General features: G+C 36.0%; 1 protein-coding gene across 6 annotated transcripts in view; it reads right to left on the bottom strand.

Moving 5' to 3' along the window:
• Window positions 1-20,693, bottom strand: part of arhgef25a (Rho guanine nucleotide exchange factor 25a) — a 185,222-nt gene that overhangs the window by 132,164 nt on the left and 32,365 nt on the right. The window lies entirely within an intron of this gene.

Here is a 20,693-nt window from a genome sequence, read left to right as displayed (position 1 = left end):
AATGGACAAATTGCCCAGGCCAGAGCTGATCAATGGAGACAGAAAGAAACAGGCAAACAAAGAGACTCAACAACAACAAAATGAACCAACAAACCAATTAATTAATCAGCCTAATGTTTACACACAATCAATCAAGTTTGACTAAACATGATATATAAATTTAGACAAGCGGAAGAGTATTGTGTTTATGTTTATGAAACTATTATGCAGAAAGATTCATACATGATAATCGTGAGCAATCTGCTGGTTTTTTAACTCCACCCCGGGCAACAATAATATCCTTATCACGTGGACACACAGACTGAAAACAACCCAGCAGCACCTGTTCCCTATATGGGATAATTAAAGAGGAGAATAACAGACACCCATTGGGATGAACACACTCTCTATGCGCATCGCTTCCGTCCATAAACATCTGTCTGAAGTTATTTTTAACACTTTTTCGTGTCTTTACTGTACTTTGTCTTCCGTCACAACACACAAAGCAATTAGACGTGTGACAATGTGCATGTGTGTGTGTGTGTGTGTGTGTGTTTGTGTATGTGTGTATGTGTGCGTGCGTGCGTGCATGCATGCGTGTGTGTGTGTGTGTGTGTGTGTAGGTGGACCTCCCTGTGTGTAAGCTTTCATCTGCCTACAGCACCATTTGGTTCATGTGGAAGAATTGTGGGCCCAGATGCCACTGATTGGAGACTGTTCCAGAAAAGAAGCCTTGCAGTACAAGGGAGTCCACGTGGCACGGCACGGATTTCCACAATTATGATCATTAGAAGCAAAAAAGAAAAAAAAACATCTCCCCGAAGTTTCCTGCTCATCCGCCTCCCTGTTTCTGTACCCACACACAACCACAGCAGAGACTCCTGCATTGCAGAATGTAGAGAAAATTTAGCTTTTTTTCTACAGTACAAGTATCAAACACCATACCAACAGACCTCACACAGTTCGATATATATAGCACAATAAGCTGGAAAGCAAGAAAATCTAACTTTAGCTTTAATTCAGAAATAATCAGAAAAATAACACAATATATACTTATATTGCGTGTGGTCCTGTTAGTCCCTGCATTATACAGCTTTCAGTAATACCAGTCATTTTTACCTCAGGGGGGATGTTTTTCTGTTTTTTTCATTGGTGAGGAGAATTACATAAATCATACAGAACAGCATAAAACATTTTAAAATCTAAAAATGCATTAAGTTTCCCGGAAGGGTTTTGGTTGTGGTATAGAATGAGTTTATACAGCTATAAAATGCATTGCCCCTATTGTTTGTCTTTAATAAATGTACCAATGATACAAGAAAACCCAACTTTTTATTTCTCAAGTAAAGCTGACATCTTTTACTAACGCCTATTACGTTAGAACTCAAATGCTCTTTACCTCTATATTTTTTTTTCTCAATTAAAAGCACTTTTATAACATTTTTGCTTTTCTGAAATTTTTAAATGTTTGGATATTTAATGCAGCTTCTCTGATAGACAACTAGAAAATAACTAAAAATTATTTTCTTAATATTTAATAAGTAATTCTCTGTTGATGATCATGATTTACTCACTAGGCATTATTATGTTAAGGATTTTGCATCTTTTGATTTTGGTATCACTTTACAACGTGGTTTCATTAGATAATGTTAGTTCATGTATTAACTACCATAAAAAAATAATAAACGATACATTTATTACAATGTTTATTGATCTTTGTCTATGTTAAATAATAAAAAACAAAGTTGTTCATTGTTCATTTTAACTCAAAACGATTAACTAATGATAAAAAGTTAAATGTGACTTTAAAATGCATTAGTAAATACTGAACTATGATTAATAAATGCTGCACAAGTCATGTTCATTATAATGTTAGTAAATACATTAACAATATTAACTCATGCAACCTTATTGAAAATTGTGACTTTGGTTTAAAAAGTTCACCAAACTATACCCTTATATATATTTCATGGCACAACAATTGTTTAAAAGTTTATTTGGGGGTAATTCCCTAATCAAAATGCATATGTTATTCAACTGAATTTTCTCAATTCCCACACCCAACCTGCATTTTAGGATCGCAAAACTCAGGGCTTTTGGTAGTACCCAGAATAGCTAAGTCCACTAAAGGAGGCCGGGCCCACTCATTTATGATACCTAAACTCTGGAATAGACTTCCTGAGGCTCAGACACATTGTCTAAATTTAAAGCTGGATTAAAGACCTATCTTTTTAGTGAAGCATATACACAATGCATCACATAGCAGTATGATGCATGAGTGTGCTCCATGCAGGTGAGTGGCCACCTGTTGGACACATCCCTCCTGTCTTAATGCATGAGAAATTTTGTTAGAAACACTCATATGCTTTACATGTTTGTTTATATAACTGCTATTTATATTTATAGCACTTCATTTTTGCCTTAATATTTAATCTCTTGTTTAACACCAGCTGCGCTAATTGTTTTCTTTGTTCTCTATTTCCACCTGATATTCATCCCAAGGCCTCTAGAGATTGTGCAGCGGCATTGATGTGATTTAAGTCCTGTGAAAAGATGACGCGAACCATAGAGGACTTCTAGAGGTCTCAATAATCCTGGACCAGGTCGTATCCTGAGCAGATGCTGTGGTAGTCATGGAGGAGTGGAGAGCATGAGAATGCATTCTAAAGGACCCAGTAACAGACAGGTCTCTGCATTGATTCTGTAGGTCAACATGAACACTTGCAGGTGACCTACTCACACCTGTAGCTTCTCCACAATGGACGTTCAGCATTTTCTAACTCCTGGCGCCTAGACTGCAGCTCTGCACAAGAAGTTTGGCCAGAGGAGAAATGGTCATGCCCAACTACGTCTGGTTTCTCTTGATGTTGTTTAGCTCGATAACCTTCACTTTTGTCACTTGGGGAACTTTGTTCCTCGCCATTGGGTTGCTTGGTTGCGCATCGATAGATTTGCTCTTCATTGTTTGGACTTTCCGCAGTGAAATTTAAACCACAATGAACTTCAACTATACTGAACTTCAACTCTGAAAACTGGACTGACACAGTTTCAGTTTACTAGAACTTCTATGTTAAGCTGCTTTAACACAATCCACGTTGAAAATGCTCTATATAAATAAAAATGAATTGAACTGAATCATGTAATCAGTTAAATTAAACAACTGAATCCCTAAACAATTAGATGGCTTTTCATCCAGAATGAGCTTTTCTTTAGTCAAAGGTCTGGTTTCTGGAGATTAGATTTTTCATGGCAGGATGTAAAGCCATGCTGAGAGGACCTGTTGATAAGAGAATGGTAGAATAAAATGTCTTCATCTTGCTTTCATTCTAGATCAAAAGGCAGATGAGCTCAGTCAGCATCTGCTGTGATGTTTTAGCAATATGAAAGCGTTTCTACTGATGAGAGCGCAGACTTACCCCTGCAGATACACCTTCTCATTGTTATTATTAACATAATGCTTATTTAAAATCCGTTCGGTAAGCGAAAACTAATCATTTAACAGTCTGAATGATGTGTGATTCTAAGCAAGCTAGAGGTTATATAGCATGTCATGCCCATGTTTCTAGTCTTATTTTGCCTGGCTTCTCAGCTATGTTGAGGTAGTTTAATTGGTATCACCATCTGCACTGTGTCGTATTTACAAACGAAGATGCTTGCAGTGACTCAAAGGCGCATCATAGTTAGCTCGACTGTATACAGTGTATGTGAAGACCAATAATGGTTGTTAAGCCTCCAGTGCAAATTTCCATTCCTTCCCATGTCTCTCTGTTTCTTCTAACTCGCATTGCCATGGCAACTAAACCCCAAGGGAAGAGAGTTAGGGACAAGCACACAGAAGAAAAGCTGTCAGAGACACACACGTTATGGCCATAGACTGACATATGCATATAGAGCACACACCTCTGAAAGTTCACTTTGTACAGAGAGCTTGTTATCCCTCATATCAAAGTCATGCTCGAGCCAATCACTGTCATGTTCAGGGCAGGAGATTGACTGACTGTTAAAATGCTATCAAATGAGTGATTGTGAGGAAATCTTTGTTTATTTTTCATTATTTGGTTCTCTCAATAGCAAAGTCATCAATCATCAAAATACAACTGTGGAAAACATTAAGAGACCAACTAGATATTGATTAATGATTTTGTGTTGGAATAAAATGTAATAGGGCTGCACAATGTATAATTTCAGCATCGATATATCAATGTGTGTGTCCGCAATTGTCACATCACAGGATATGCAATGTTAGGTTGTCAATCAACAATTGAGAATACATAAGATTTGTGGAGTCATTGCAACATATTACCCTAACAGAGTAAAACTTTATCATTTGCATGTGTTTTAAAGGCATTTCAAGAAAGTGTAAAGCATTCGAGCACAGTAACGCAAAACATTTGTTGATGTCAACTTAAATGAAGAGCAAATGTATTGATTTATTAATACAATGAAGACTACACAGTGTTATTGTACATTAAATTAATAAATTTCTGTATCTAAATACTGTTTGACTCTCCGGAAAACCAAAAAAAACTGTTTATTTTTTTACTTTTTTACTTTTTTCTTTGCTCTATTGTAAATATTCTTGAAATTTAATTATATTTATTTCACACCTTTACAAAATCAACTCAACCTATATAAATAAGGATTAATGATTAATGAAATAGAGCTGTTCTATGTTGTCATTAACTTTTTATTTTTATTTTGAACTTTTATACCCCACACAACATAAAATTCTCAATACAAAATCAACATTCAAAAAAAAAGTAAACTAATTATAATAAAAATAATAACAAAATAACAATTATAATATACAAATCAAATGTAAAATAATACAACAGACAGACAAAATAACAACCATTCAATTTTTCCTTTACATGCTATGCTAATACTGTTAAAAGCTACCCCGTTTCTGATTGAATGTATGGGTAGAGTCCTTAAGTCTTGCCAATATACGATATGATGCTGTAGAAGTCATCAGCTAATGTCAGATTTTTCTTATATCGTGCAGCCCTAAAATGCAATCATGTAAACTACTGTTGACATTTCTTTCAATTTTTTAAAATAAAAATGTTAATTGTTGCATTTTTTGCACATCTTTTTATTCTTGTTTGTTTACATTTGTAGATAACTCAATACTAATGCTTTAACTTCAAAGGAGATAAGAAATCAATATTTGTATTTGTACTAATAATCCTGATATTCCACCCGCTCCTAATGTTATAACTAGATTGAATGGGAGTTATCAGTGATTATCAACTGATAGATATGGGCAGTATGGGCCTTCTCTACCTACTGGTAGGCTCAAAAGGCTGTTATTATCCATCCACATGGTTAATCAGCTACACTAATAGTAAAGACTACAGATCCAGATCTGTTTTTACATTACAGTGATGGTTGGGTTTAGGGTTGGGGTAGTAGAGGGAGACGTCAATAAAATACAATTCATGTGAAATTTAGTAAATTCATTCCTCATTTTCTTTTCAGCTTTCCCTTTATTAATCCAGGGTCGCCACAGTGGAATGAACCGTCAACTTATTCAGCATGTTTTTACGCAATGGATGCCCTTCCAGCCACAACCCATTTCTGGGAAACATCCACACACACTCATACACTACGGACAATTTTAGCCTACCCAATTCAAATGTACAGCATGTCTTTAGACTGTCGATGAAACCGGAGCACCCTAAGTAAACCCACGCAAACGCAGGGAGAACATGCAAACTCCACACAGAAATGCCAACTGACCCAGACGAGGATCGAACCAGTGACCCAGCAACCTTCTTGCTGAGAGGCAACAGCACTACCTACTGTGCCACTTCGTCGCCAAAAATTTGGTAAATAATATAAATAATCCTCCTTAACTTCCAGCCACAGCCGAATGTGATCTATAGCTGATTAACCATGTGAACAAATTATAACAGCCTTCTGAGCCTATACCAGTCGTTGCAGAAGGCTCCTACTGGCACATATCTATCAGCTGATAACCACTGATAACGCCTATTTAATCGAATAACATTCGAATCCGCTGAATATTCAATCCTAACCAAATAAAAATATTTGTTATTCTAATAAATTAATATTTTCTGGGGGGGAAATGCTTTAAATGACTATATGATTATTATCTGATATTTCTAGAATAAAATATTGACACTTTACTCAAAACTACCAAATCCAGAGGAACAGACATTTTTCAAGTGGTCCCTTTTCTTCCCTAGCTGTAAATCAGCCTATATTATTTGTAGTCAAAATAACTGAATAGCATCTCTCCAGGACTTTTCTTATAATGGTTCCCTTTTAAGAGTTCCTTTTAAGAGTTGGCAAAAGCATAACATAATTCACTTAAAGGGATAGTTCACCAAAAAATGAAAACTGTCATCATTTACTTACCCTTTACTTGCCTCACAGCACACAGTTTGTTATTCTGCTGAACACATAAAAATATATTTTCAAGACTGTTGAAAACTGGTAACTACTCACTTTCATAGTAGCTCAATTTACTATTATGGATGTCAATGGATACCGATGTACAACATTCTTCAGAATATCTTATTTAGTGCTTAGCAGAAAATAGAAACTGAAATATCTGGAACTAATAATTAGTGAGTAAATTTTTATTTGTGGGTGAAGTGTCCCTTTAATTCCTCAAAGAAAAAACACATCTCTGATGTGCACAGTAAAAGAAAACTCCATTGAAGCTTGACTTAGGTAAACTTTGAATAATATAATGACAAATGCAAGAGTCCATAACTGAATTAATGATGTAAACAATGAAGTCAGTAGTTGGTTTGCTCATACAAGTTTTCAATCCAACAGTAACAACATGACAAGGTCAACAATCATATGTATCATCATGGTGCATATCACTCAAAGTGCTAAGAGGCCATTTTTTTCTCTTTTTCTTTGCTCCTAATCAAACCAGCATTGTGCCTCATACATCACAACTAGGAGTAACTTAACTAACAAAGCTTGTCACTGAAGCAGCACACTTTCCGTTCTAAAAAGAAAGCACATAATGTTCACTTAAAAACACTGTCAGCTACACGTATTTCATTTCCGTCCAAGGTCAGAAGAAACTGTATACACACATGCATTTCTTAGTAAGTCACTGGCTTGTTGCATAAGAGGATAACACGCTGGATTTCATAAACAAGCTATTATTCTCATGCTCGCTCTGAGCCTTAGCAAGGAGCATCTGTCCTTTTTTCGTATCCTGCATAAATGGAGTCAAGCTGCTGTTGGTCCAAGAGGTTAAAGAACTGTTTCTGCTCCAATACACAATTTGTTTGTTCACTACAAGAAAATATGTCTACCAATGTAGTCCGTGAAGAACCCTCGAGGGAAAACGGCTTCCACAGACTGCCAAGAGTGACAGAAAGGCCTTTGTGTTGAAAAACACGATTCAATGATGCGCCACTAAAAAAACGCATCAACGGTAAATGAAAACACTTCACCAAGATAAACAACAGAAGCGTGTGGCTCATTCTGGCATTCGTAATGTTGTGAATCACTGCACAATTTAGAGCACGGATGATGTTCAAGGAGCAGCAGAATGTGGAATTCAGAAGAATGATGTCCTCCCTCTTTCTTTTTTTTCTAAACAAGGCATGGAATGCAGTCCCGCGACTAATAACTTGTTACCTCATTCTCCCCATCTTTACACTGATGCAAAGACATGTTTGAGAGTAGAGCAGGACAATATGACAAAAATCTCTTATCATAAGAGAAATCATAATTTTGTTAATGATTTTTATCACCATATAAATGAACATTTCTGCAAATTCAATTGATTAATAGCTTATATATATATATATATATATATATATATATATATATATATATATATATATATATATATATATATATATATATATATGATCACACTCAAGAGACTGTTTCTTTTTACATTTTAAAGTACATACTCAGAAATGTGATCATATTTCCGGCTTTATTTAGAACTTCAGAGCAAATGTTTGATTAAAAATGTAGAAATATAGAATAAATATTAACAAAATATAATGTAAGAATGGTGCTTTTAAGCTTTCTCACAATGCTGTTAACCGTGTTTTGTTCTGCCTCCCTGTAATGGCAGGTAATATTGCACTCATATAAATTATAAAAAAGTACACATGTAAACAATATATACTTTCCGGCCACTTTATTAGGTACACCTTACTTATACCAGGCTGGACCCCCTTTTGCCTTCAGAACTGCCTTAATCCTTGGTGTCATAGATTCAACGTGGTACTGGAAATATTCCTTAGAGATTTTGGTCCATACTGACATGATAACATCACACAGTTGCTGCAGATTTGTTGATTGAACCTCCTGTTCCACGACATCCCAAAGGTGCTCTATTGTAGTGTTTCTTAACTTTTGTGTCGCTGGAACATTTTCAGTGTGGTCAAAAAAAAAAAAAAGTTTAATTTTTTTTTACTTATTTTGCTTATATCGGACTTTTATTTTGAAATTTGTGCACGACAACCCTACCGTTTGACATGTGAAATTTCATTTAATTATACGGTATATACTGACATATTGCACAGCCCTATTCGATGGGGTTCTGAGGGGTCAAGGATTAGCAGGAGGGTGGTGTAACTATAACATATGATTAGAAAAATGACATTTCCAGCTTCAGAGGATCTGTGGTCCCGTGAGTGAAGATGGCAGATTTCAGATCACACATTATTAAGGATGCCAACTGAGCGGTGGCCTTTAAGATGAATGGCCATGCTAACGGATGATTTTCGCCACATATTAAAGCCCTCCTTGGGGAGCTCGAGGTCAGAGACGAGAAATGCTGAGGAAAAGCAAAGGTGACTAGAGTTGAGGAGGTTATTGCATCCAGCTGTGGACAAAAGTTTAATTTAGCCTGTCTCAGAGAGAGAGGCAACGAGAAGAAAACAGAAAGTGGGATTTGCCCCTGGAATGATCTTAACGCTCCACTTGACATTCACATTCCTCACAGGCATATCATACAACTTTCTGCCCAATATTCAACTGGGGCTATTTCTTCATTCTACTGAAGGCGCTGTGAGTGTGTGTCTGTGTGAGAGAGAGCGACTGAGTAAGAGATGGAAAGAGTGAGGGATGGAAGGAAAGTATATCAGTGAGATTTACAGCGATAGAAAGAGAGGGAGAGCATAGGAGGGAAGGAAGGAAAGAAAGGCAGATAGAAAGAAAAAGGGGGATGGGATGGCGTGTTAAAAATATCTCCTTCTACTGAGCGACGAGCAGTCTCAAGTACCTCAGCTAGCTTTCAGTTTTTCTATTTTTGCAGCTTTTTCCATAATACATGGAGGAATGAGACCTTATAAGTGAATGACAAAAAAAGATGTCTGCGAAGTGAAACAGAACATCATCTATAAACTTCAGTGATCCGGCGATATGAGGGATCATGCCCCTACACATCCATATCTAGAAGGACATCTATTTATCCATCCATCTCTCTATCTATCTATCTATCTATCTATCTATCTATCTATCTATCTATCTATCTATCTATCTATCTATCTATCTATCTATCTATCTGTCTGTCTGTCTGTATGTCTGTCCGTCTGTATGTCCGTCTGTCTATCCATCCATCCATCCATCCATCCATCCATCCATCCATCCATCCCACTGTTTGCCCATCTATCCAATAATATGAGAAACTACAGTATATGAATTAATCCATATATTAGGTTGCAATTTGCACAAATGGATTTGATCCATCTAAAACTATCCAATCCATCCACCATGACATACTGACATATCCATCACAAATCATATCCATATATCTTCATCCAAAAGTAGATGGTTAAAACAGGTGGTAGATAGATGTTTAATTTATTTATTTACGATGAATATGTCTGTATCTACTCGAAAATATCTATCATTCATAAAATCTATCAATCCATTTAGCCAAACAATATCAGATACATTCATCTAAAAAACCCTCAAATATGCAGTTTTTCTTAGTGGCTTTGGTGGATTTCTCACAACACTATTTACATTTGCACAATACTTAATGCATTTTTCAAAACAATTAATACAAAATGCAAAACCTAGTTGATAACCTGCAAAAGCATGTCACATGAATAGCTCATTCTTCAAAGGCTAGTTTTGATGTTAATGAAAGTGTCTTTGTAAAATGAAAAGTCCTGACACCATTGTTTATGAACAAGATAGTCAAATAGTTTTGTCATGTTTTTATTATGACAGTTTACTCTGTACATTTTTCCAATTCAAAAAAGTCAGATTTTGGTGACACTTCCTGAAAATGCTCAAGACAGCACTGTATACTGTTTGCACAGCCATTTGAAAACTACAGTAAAGTTAGACATCACTGCATTTACTGAGGTATCTGAGTACAAGACACTGAATATGTATGTTTCACTTTTTTACTGCTTTTGCTCTTCGCAAATCTAATTTATTCACAGCATTCTGCATAATGAAACTGAACCTACAACATACACAGGTCTGTAAATCATTCATCAAATTGTTCAATTTAGAAGATATTTTCAGGAAAATAAAGATTTAAATTTGTTTAAAAAAATTTGCTTTACAGATTTTGACAACTAGTTCAACATTTTTGTATGTGATGACTCGAGTAATGAAATGAGGACTATTAGTTTTATATGGAATGAAAATTCAGCATTCACAAGTTTATTAAATTTGAATTGACATGACATAAGCAAATGATAAAGTTATAAAGCAGCAGAGAGTTGTATGAAAGCAATTGATGCATGTCCAAAAGCATTTGCAATTTGTTGGAAGGAATAAGAAAATGCTACAAATGACAAATCGTTTTGAAAAATGCATTAACTGTTGTGCAAATGTAAATAGTGTTGTTAGAAATGCACCACAGTGACTGAGAAAAACTTTAATGCATAGACTACAATTATTTATAGATGTTTTATGATGAATGGATAGATATCAGAAATCCATCCAAGAAATATCTGTTCTCAGTATATCCAATTTGAATAGTTTCTATCAATCCATTCATGTAGACACATTTAGTGGTACATTTTGATTTTAAATGGACTGCAAAGACAAGTGTTGTTGCCACAAAAGGTTGCAGGTTCAGTGCTAAAGAGCTCATGCCATTTGGCATCAGCATTATTGCACCCTTGAGATTTGCACTTAAACCCAGATTGTTCCAAGCATACAGCCCCTGGTAAGTGGCCTTGCATTAAAAAAAAAGAAAAAACATCTGTTAAATAGCAGCTAATAACATGTCCAATCAGAAAGCTCCTTGAAGAGCCACTTATCAGAGCTCATGTGCAATGGGAGCAGATCGGCCTTTTTTGTATGAGATAATTATTATTGCAGTAGTTGTGAAGCCCTCTCTCCTTCTCTTGGTTGAGTAGCTGCCAAGCATTGCGAGTGCCAGCTCATTATGAGGCTGAGTCAAGATTGTTCAGAGACACTTGCCTCAGGTGGGCTTGTGGTGGCCTGGATGTGCATGCATGACAAATCCAGCCAGACCCTGGGAATACAGAGATCAAGATGAAGCAAAGCAGGAAAGGAGCAGCTCACCTTGGGTTTCTCTAACAAACTAGATTAAAGAGAAGAAAAACAATAAGGAATACATTTGAAATGGACCTTTTGATGGACACTCATCCCTTTTGGTTGCAAGGTGGTTGTATTATATTACTTGCATGCTACAGGACTGTGTTGCCTTAAATTAATTTCTTTGAGTTTCTTGTTTTTGGACATGTTGATGCATACTTCAAACTCCAGACAATGTATCAAATAAAAAACAGTCCCTTCCAGGAATCGTTGTTCCAATCTGTAAATTGCTCTTAACTTTTACATAGCGGTTAATTCTTGAGCATGGCTGTATCCGTACCACTTACTGTGGTGTCAGAAACCATAGAAGACATTACCATGTTCACTTATACAACCCTATAATGTACCGCAATAACAAGTGTATAATTGAAGTACAGTCAAAGGCCAGCTGCTGGAGAATACCTACACACTGTGAGTGAGTATAATGTCTCAATTTCAATCAGTCATCAGTCAGTCAACTATAGTATTGAATTGATGTAGAGAATAGTACGGTTTGAAAATAAGGACTTCTCAATGGTTCGGTGCAAGGACGAAAGATGACAGAAATAACACAGCCCCAATGAACCACTGCTGTGTTAACAAGGGATTTTAAACCACTCAAGTGCAACTAATGGCCCGTTTCCACTGAGTGGTACTGTACAGTACTGTTCGATACTTTTTCATCCGTTTCCACTGCCAAAATGTACCAAAAAGTGAACCGTTTTGGGTACCCCTTCTAAAGGGTACCTAGCACAACAAAAGGGTACCACAAGATGTGCAGCTGAATGCTATTGGCTTACAGAGATCTGTCACTAGCTCGTGGTCAACATGAGCTTAAACAAACTTCATCGTTGTCTTGATAAACAGCTACTAAGCCAAGAAAAAGAGCATGATCTACCCTGTTCCACTTTTTGTTTATAAGGCCGTCAAAAAAGTGCAAGCTTTTTCACTTTCTCGCGATGGCTGGTCATGCGTCTATATTTAAAATAACAAACTTTTTTGAGCTGATGATAATAACGTGCGGAATTGACGGATTTACTTTCTAACAGAGGTTACATGTACTGGTGACAAATAAAAATACAGATGAGAGGTTTGCACTGACTGTGGGCTATATATTGTGTGTTGTTTTTGAACTCAAATAAGGACTAAATGTATGCTGTGTACTTTTTCTGTAATTGGTAACATATTTGAGACTGTAAGGGGCTTCAAGTGTTCATATATGTTGCATTTATTTAGTACCATTGGTACTCTTTAGGAAGTGGAAATGCAAGCCTGACAAAGGGTGACTCGTACCGTACCACTCGGTAGAAACAGGCCATAACATACCAACATACGATACAATCTAAGATTCTTGAACTATTCTCAGACAGCTGCGTTTTGAACAGCATACTGTCCTATTTCAGGTCTACTTGCACTTGACAATAATACATACAAATTAGAGTAAAAATTGGATCAATTATTTAAATAGCTAAGTAATTTGTAAGTGAATGCAGATGAGAAAAAAACATGTGTATCAGTATATTGGATCTGTGCATTAAGTCATTAGATAGGTAAAGCAATAGCTAATTTAATTTATTACTTTTTTGTTGTTGTTAAAACGTTAACCCGCTTAGCTAAAAAGAATCTTAAGTTAAGTGTTAAGCACTGGAATAAAGAGTTATAGTACAGGGGGTAATTTGGAACACATTTCAATATGCTAACAAACAATAAGAAGGAAGGGTTTGCTTACATTTTTTCAAGTGATTTACAAAGAACATGTTAAAATCAAACAGAGACAAGTTTCTCTCTTGTATTATGCAACTGGCTCTCAAAACACAGATGCGTTGTTTATGTGTACATTAGATGGGGAGTAACAAACAATTGTTGTGACCGATTCTCCACCTCTAATTGCTCTTTATCTCGCCTCGCAGGCATCACCCCAGCAGGGTTTTGAAATTGGCTTGTGGTGAAAACAAGAAAGGAAACCTGCAGGTGAAAATGAAGGCATGGGGAGGCAGAAAGCACAGAGCCATTGGTTTCAATATACAGCACGGCCAAAGAAAACAGAGACTTGGAAAGGAGACTTGTGCTCCTGGCAGAGAAACGCCGCAAAGGTCCTTACTCGAATCGCTTACTTCTTTCCTGCCACTGGAGCCTGTCTGACACATTATGACTGCCTGTGCTCTGGAAAGCCTATATAAAAGCAAGATTACCTATGGGTTTGTGACATACCACCAGAAGTGTAGGGGGCTTTGCAGTGGTAGAAACGCAATATAGCAGCAGATGTTGTGACTTACTGCAGAGTGGTACTGTCTCCTTCTTAATCACTACCATGACGAGAAGCACATGCTCAAACTCGAGCTTCATTAAAGCATCGTTCCTCACTAGCCCTTTAAAGCAAATGAGTAAGAGGCTTTACATGCCTCTGAAGGTCATGTAGTATGGTAACATACTGTATAAAGCAGTTTTGGGGAAACCATTTTGTTTTTCTTTTGTAAATTGCATTTGCAGGGTCAAGCTGAGAAAGGAGGATGAGGCTGGAACTTCAAATATCTGCGTCACAACAGACTCCCAGAGATGGCAGGGAGCACTGGCTTTCTTAGAAAGTTAGGCAAATTCACTAAACGGTTGCGTCACTTTAGTATTTGACCTCCAAAAAATGTCTTCTTCGTTAACTAATCAAGTTTAACCAGGAAGCATCAATGCAAGACTTGAATCACTTGCTACAATAAGCCAGATAACATGCTAACAAACAACACGACCATGCTAATCAGTGTGCAAGTCCTAAATCTTTTCCATGGGACATCTGAAATAATTTTCACTCCCATGGCATGTTCTTCTCCATGAAACACAGCTGCAACAAGCTCTTTTGTTAAGCTCATTTTAGGCAAAGATGTGTTTTTTCCTGAGGTAAAAACTCAGCTTCCTGTTTCTGTCAGAGCCAAGCAAGTTTTAAAAGATAACACAAACTCTTAGCTGGGCTCAGACACAATTCTTGAGTTATGTCTCTTCAGAACGTTTGCATCCGTCCTTCACTTCCTCTGTCTCTGTTATTTTTTCTGTCCCCTTTGCTTTTATTTTTTTAACTCAAAACAATATTCTTTCTAGCTGGGAGTTCAGCGTGATGCTAATAGCAATTACACTGAAATGTGCTGTCTCAGCTGTAAGCTCTGCTGATGCTTGATTTTATAAAGTCAATGCGTGGTGCCATTACGTCCAAGATTTCTGTTCTAAGTTTATTGATTCTCTAAGTAGGTCTATGAATGATACATACGCACACATGCAGTCATCCTATTAAGCAAGGGAGTGTTTTTTGTTCAGGTATCAGTGGGGAACTGTCTCAGCTACATAGTCATGGTCACCTTAATAGCGTCTGAACAGATGATTGTCATGCGTCTTGTATCTTGGTGCTCATTAGGACGGAAAGAAGAGACGTCATATGGCAGATTCCTGCTGGGTTTGTAAATAATAGCCATCCACAGCTGCAGAGTGGAAAAGAAACAGCTTACACCGCCGTGCAATTACCAGAATGATGGTTTGGCTGAAAAAGCAATGTGATTGCATTTTGCTGGGCTTCGGAAAGATGGCTATACCACTGGGGAACTGATGGAAGTGGTCGAGCTTTTGTGACAAAAATTGTTTATACATCAAACATATAGTTTGTGCATGAAGAACAATACCGTTAATTTGGTATAAATACACTACATTTACATACAGTCAAGAAATATAAAAGCCTAAATGTAATTGCTAACTTATTTTGACTTAGAATAGTTCAAAACACCCTAAAAACCACATAGAAATGTACTAAAAGCACAGAGTTTGTTCACATGGACGCCAATAATTCGATTTTAATATGATTAAGACAATACTTTGATTAAGAGTTGACCATGTAAACAGGGATTTTTAATAACCCTAATCTGACTGAAGTCATAATCGAACTAAACAGAAATCAAATTAAGACGCGTGGAGTATGCCGATTTTAGACACATTTTTGAAGACGCATTTTTAAACACCTTCATCAAACTATTACCATCATGTAGGACTTTTCGATGGATTTTGCGGCAGGAAATTCCATACACACACAGCTAACATCCAATATCATGTTGTCACGGGGGCATGAATGAAATGTTCCTGAATGAAAGTGAAAGTGCCAAACAGCAATTAAAGTCAACAAATTAAAAATGAAACACCTGATATTACATGAAACTCCATATAAATGTGAATAGCGATGTGATGCAATGACGTTTATCAAACTATGTGCTATATCATGTAAAACGGGATCATAAAAGGAACATTCAAAAAGCAACTTGTGTAAATGTCTTAATCATATTATTCTTATTCAGATTAAGGCAAATAATTCAATTACTGATTCCTAAGTAATCACTGACAACAAAACAAATAAAAAATTATATATCTTGAGCAGAAATGTAATTTTTCTGTGCTAGTTCTATTAGGAAGACCTTATGTCACATCACTCATCACAATCAGATCCAACCGGTAGCCACAAGACACAAGGAATATACAGTTAAAGTTAGAATTATTAGCCCCCCTGAATTACTAGCCCCGTTAATTTTTTCCCCAATTTCTGTTTAACGGATTGAAGACTTTTTCAACACATTTCAAAACATAATAGTTTTAATGATTAATTTCTAATAGCTGATTTATTTTTTATTTGCCATGATGACAGTAAACAATATTTTACTAGACATTTTTCAAGACACTTCTGTACAGCTGAATTTAAAGGCTTAACTAGGTTAATTAGGTTAGTCGAAATAAAACAAATAAGACTTTCTCCAGAAGTGAAAATATCAGGCATACTGTAAAGATTTCCTTGCTTTGTTAAACATCATTTGGGAAATATTTTAAAAAGAAAAAAAAAAGTTAAATGAGGGGCTAACAATTCTGACTTCAACATAGGCTGTCCATTCATTTCATTCATTTGGTTGCAGGTACCAACGTAGACGTTCACCCACCATCCTCTCTACCACCACAAGTTTGGCCCTGTCCAGGGGGTAGGCTCCGCCCCTTCCTTCATCCTCAGCAGTCATATAGCTGGATCTAAAAGCTTCCCAATTCAAGCAATGGACGAGGTCTCCGCCAAAGAAATCCTGCTTTGTTAAATGACACTTTTGTGAAATAATACTCATCAATAAATGTAATTCAAAATCATAATTATCTCCCTGGTCTTTCTGGTAGAACTGAAGATTGGAGTAATAAGGTTGAAACTTCTGTTTGCTTCACAAGAATAAATTATATATTAAAACATTTAAAAATGTAAAAGTTTATATTAAATGAAAGATATTTAATCTAAAAATTACTTAACTCCATATTTGATACATTTTACTGTAACTTGAATTGTTGATCAAGACATTTTTAGACTGTAGCGTAAAATATCTAAAAATATATTTAGTGCTACCACATTTAGAAGAATGTTCTGTAACCTATTTTTATCATAAGATAATCCATAACAACACAGTGGGTGGCATGATCGTCTCACAGCAAGAAGGTCGCTAGTTCGAGCCCCAGCTGGGTCAGTTGGCATTTCTGTGTGGAGTTTGCATGTTCTCCCCGTGTTTACGTGGGTTTTCTCTGTGTGCTCCAGTTTCCCACACAATCCAAAGTCATGCGCTACAGGTGAACTGAATAAGCTAAATTGGCCGCAGTGTATGTGTGTGAATGCAAGAGTGTATGGGTGTTCCCCAGTGTTGGGTTGTGACTGGAAGGGCATCCATTGCGTGAAACATATGCTGGATTGTGAAGTTTTGGAAGTTGCTTCCTGAAAGGTCTTTTCCATCAATTACACCTCTCACAGCCAGGAAAAACCATTGGAGAAACACTGATATGTGTAGATAATTATCTCTTTGCAATCTAGATTGTTATTCCAATCAACATCAAAACAAAGAGGGTGCATGCAAGTTTTAGCAATTCACTCTAGATATGAGACATGTGTGTGCCGCCACAACAGAAACACATCTGTAGGGTCCCAAAAGGGATGTGCGTGACGCTGTGCACCAGGCCGATAGCTGTTCCCGCACATGCAATCACGTCTGCCCCTTTAACCATGCAGAAAACAGCACGTCGACAGCCCTCCTGCTCCAGGCACATTCAGGTTGTGTACTTTATTCCCAGGGCTGAATAAACATTTAGCCCTCATCCAAGCATGATTAAACGCCCTTACATAAACCAGCCATTTATACTGCCTTCTATCATAAAGAATAGAGCTTAGGTGTCAGAAAGAGGCACATAATCTCCAAGGCAGAAGAGTCAGGCTGGGAAAGTGAAAGAGAAGAGGAGGGTGGGAGGAAGGCACATATGGGTTTAAGCGCCTCCATCTGCCTACAGCTTTCTCTTAATGTGATTTATATTTAAAGAAGAGAGCTTGATGCTAATGTCCAACATTAAAATTATATTTGCTGACTTAGAGCAGCGCTATATGTAACCACAGGGTACAGTCACTTTGAGACGTTCACCTTTGCTGATGAAAGTGCACTGCCATTATTAACGTTTTCTTTGTTTGATTAAAAGAGCACTAGGTAGTTTGTTTTGACCAATACATCAATCAGTTTTAAGTTATAGTTCCCTTGTAACCCTTGAAAAAGCAATCTCTTTTTTTTTCTTTCTAGAAGCATACTGGCCACCATCAAAAATAATTAATTGACTCCCAGAAGACACTCACTTAAATGTAACAAAAATGTATAAAATATATAATATATATAATATGTAATAATAAAAACTAATGAAAAAAAATATATATATATAAAGTTAAAGTCAGAATTATTAGCCCCCTGAATTATTATCACCCCTGTTTATTTCTCCCCAATTTCTGTTTAATTGAGGGAAGATTTTTTTCAACACATTTCTAAGCATAATAGTTTTAAAAAACTATTAACTGATTTATTTTGTCTTTGCCATGCTGACAGTAAATAATATTTTTACTTAATATTTTATGCACACACATACACATATACATACACACACACACACACACACACACACACACACACACACACACACACATATATATATATATATATATATATATATATATATATATATATATATATATATATATATATATATATATATATACATACATATATATACAGTTGAAGTCAGAATTATTAGCCCTCCTTTGAATTTTATTTTCTTTTTTAAATATTTCCCAAATGATGTTAAATTTTTAAAGCATGTCTGATAATATTTTTTCTTCTGGAAAGTCTTATTTGTTTTATTTCGACTAGAATAAAGGCAGTTTAAATTTTTTTAACACCATTTTAAGGACTAAATTATTAGCCCCTTTATGGCTGCCCTAACCGGCCTAGTTAACCTAATTAACCAAGTTAAGCCTTTAAATGTCACTTTAAGCTGTATAGAAGTGTCTTGAAAAATATCTAGCAAAATATTATTTACTGTCATCATGGCAAAAAATAAAATAAATCAGTTATTAGAATTGAGTTATTAAAACTATTATGTTTAGAAATGTGAAAATCTTCTCTCCATTAAACAGATAATGAGGAAAAAAATAAACAAGGGGGCTAATAATTTATGACTTTAATTATATATATATATTAGGGATGCAGGATATATCGGCGACCATATCGTTATCGGCCGATAAATGCAATTTTTTAAGATTATCGTTATCTATCCGATGTCTAAATTAGGCCGATATCTTTAATGCAGATCTGCCTGCCTCGCGCTTGCGTGGGCGGAACTTGTCCAGTGCACTATAATGGAGCTCTCCTCACACTGTTTATTTCTTCAAAGTCCGTCTTTTCTTCATGTGGTATTGCTGTGCGTTAATAACTCGGTAAGTAACCATGTTTCTTATCATTGTAGATATGTTTGATTGAGTGTTCACTTATTACTCCAGGGCTAAATATTATTAGTTTTGGGGTTAACTCTCTTCTCTTTTAATAGCAGCCGATGAATGAACGAAGACACTTGTAACTTGGCCCAATCATTTATCACTCTCCTTGTGGTACAACAAAATCAGTCACCAAAGAGGGAACATCACTGAAAACATTGCAAAAAAAAAAACGCTCCTCTTTTCTGTCTCTCCCACTCCGCTTCACACAAACACACATACACAAACACATCAAACTGCAGCCCCTGCACACGTGCTAAACAACAACTCGCTGGGTTGTTTGTAATCTAATATGATTATTTGTTAATTATCAGTGTGTTGTTTGCCATGTGTTGTTGATGTAAGATTGTATTCAGTTTAATCAGAATATTCATACTGATTATAACGAGCGCGTGTGAGAGCTGTCACCGCGCGCGCACACACACACATCTGACAGCCTTCACAGATCAACGGGGGAGAGCCTAGATGCGCTGACCACTGAATCCAGCATACGGGCTCTCAACTCGCCGCACATTCTGTCTTTATATTATGCTCTTTGTTTGTTATAAAGTCATCAGAGCTCAATGATCAGGTGTAAAATCAAAATCTGACTCCGAGGGCAAATCTGCCCCCACAGTTAAGTGAAACTCACAGCAGTTTATCATAAACTTTCATTGATCATTTTTCCCACGATTGACAGCAATAACGAACACACATCTGATTGACAAGCACTGCAGCTACATGTATTCAAAAGAATTTAAAACGCCAAATAGAATGAATTTATGCCGTATTTTCTAAAGTAACACATTCTGTATCTAGCTTTTTGCTTGTATGGTGGCTCTGAACTGTTAAAACACCTCTAAAAAAGGCTTTTTCAGACATTACATATTTGTACACTTGTACATTACTGTAACATGTTTTATTCAAGAACATTTGAGCTGTTTAGTCCTTAGCTCTTTCATTTTCATTTTATTTAAAATATATTTAACTTGCTTGTTGATTAAATCCCAATTTGTTATTTAACCTATTATTTTTATGCAACAGTAAAGTTGCATTTAAATTTGCTATGAAGAAAATGATTTTTTTTTTTTTTTTTGCATGCTGATTTATGTAAAATCGTGAATATAGGTCGATATATTCAACTAATCACCAGTATAGACTCTTCAGTTCATGAGAGTAGTTCAACCTTTTTAAAGTTTGCTGTAATATAACATTTTAAAATATTTATAATTATCGGCTCATACATATAGGCTATCGGCCTCCAAGTCTGAAGAATTATCGGTTATCAGTATCTAATATTACATATATATATATATATATATATATATATATATATATATATATATATATATATATATATATATAT

This window comes from Danio rerio, chromosome 23, assembly GCF_052040795.2.
Source record: "Danio rerio strain M-AB ecotype USA chromosome 23, GRCz13ab, whole genome shotgun sequence".
In the NCBI taxonomy this organism is placed as follows: Eukaryota; Metazoa; Chordata; class Actinopteri; order Cypriniformes; family Danionidae; genus Danio; species Danio rerio.
This window is presented reverse-complemented; position numbering and strand designations above follow the sequence as displayed.